The sequence below is a fragment of the Arachis duranensis genome, chromosome 6, assembly GCF_000817695.3.
Source record: "Arachis duranensis cultivar V14167 chromosome 6, aradu.V14167.gnm2.J7QH, whole genome shotgun sequence".
Taxonomy (NCBI): Eukaryota; Viridiplantae; Streptophyta; class Magnoliopsida; order Fabales; family Fabaceae; genus Arachis; species Arachis duranensis.
Window position 1 is genome coordinate 7,260,966 of NC_029777.3, and position 1,827 is coordinate 7,262,792.

The window sequence follows — 1,827 nt, forward strand, 5'->3', positions numbered from 1 at the left end:
AATATAAAATAATAATTTAACTACTATCCTCACTAATCACATGTTGCACTAAAACGTCTCAAGTTATTAACAAATACTATTTATAGGGGGATGTTATGGTGTTTATATATAATTAATTAATTATCTAATTTATTAAAAAAAATTAATATTTAATTTAAAAATATAAAAATAAATAATTTTTTAAATATTTAAAATTTATTATAAATGGTAAGTTGGACAATTTCGACACTAAATTTATAGGTCCAAAAGAATTTGCCAATATTATATTATGGTAAAGTCTGCGATAATCAAGACATTTGCCACCTTTAAATTTAGAGAGGCAGAATTTAACTATAGTAACGAATATATGAAGAAACCATACTTAAGATCAGAATTGAGAGGAGGATGTGTGATAGAATTACGTACGGAGAGAATTAATGAAAAAATGAACTTATTAACAGAGAATAGAATAAGAGAAAAATTACTATATAAATACACTTCGTTGTTATAATTAGAAGTGACAATAGATAGAGTACGGTAGGAGTTAGATTTAACCCTAACTTTATTTGTAGATCGAGAATATTCCAATCCTATCCGTTCTTAATTCGTAGGCATTCGACCTTATCCGCGAGTTAAGAAAATGCAAAATTATTATATAATTTGATGATAATTTAAAATAAAATTAACTTTTATGAAAAAAATATATTAAATTATTAATTAATATTTTTTAATGATTAAAGATTTTTTGTATTTAATGAGAGATCTTTAATTCAACATTCACTTAAAACATATTTTTATATATACAAGTATATAACATATACATATATAGAGTATGGGTTGAACGAATAAAGTTGAAACTCAATCTGCACTCTACTCGACCCGCACTCTACTTGTTATGAATCGGGTTGACAACCCTACTCACTACAAATCGAGTTGGCGTGGGTCGAATTGGTCACTCGTGCATAGAATACATGTTGTCACCCCTATCTACAATATATAGTTCTCACTATTATGACTTGCCAAAACAATAAAACCAACTAGTAACATATTCATCAATACACAGTAACTCTACTAATAAAGGAGGGATGAGATTGGGGGTCAACTATTGGAAGACTGAGCTCTGCAAGTTCTAGCAACAAGTAACTTGTCAAGATCTGTTGAGGAAAAGAGCAATAGCAGTGGGGCTCAGCCTAGAGGTTTGCGTCAATGAGAAGAACAACGAATGGCCATTATCGTAGGCGGAGGTCTGGGATCCATCAAGGAGTAGCAGCAGTGATGGACTCCAATTAAAGGAAGGAACAACGACCAACCATCACTCGTAGGCGGAGGTTTGCGATCCATCGAGGAGTAGTGGCAACAATCGACTACGATTAAAGGCGATCATTACCGTCATTCACTATAACTCCCAGAGAGGTGTCATTATGTAGTCTTTGTGTGTCACTTGTCAAGTTCTTTATCTTTTTTTTTTTAAATCCCCGATGTGTTATTCAAGTCCCAATCAAATTGTTTTAACACATATCTATTTAAAGCTCTGTCAGACAGATAATAGAAAATCTGAATAACGTGAACAATAGATTGAAAATTTGGTTCAATAAAGTTAAAAAAAACACTTCATTCGAATTATTTAACTAAAAAATTTCATTCAATAATTCAAAAATTTTAACCATCAATTATATTCTAATTTACCATAGCGATAGCTTCTCCCCAAATTTTCTACCGTCGCTGCCGTCACGTGGTTGCCAACAAGGTCCCTCATCGTCGTCGCTCTCCTCCAAACCGGAAACAAACGACGCCATTAGACTCCTTCTCGCCGTCGCTGCTTGGTTTGCCACACATCTGTCACCAGCG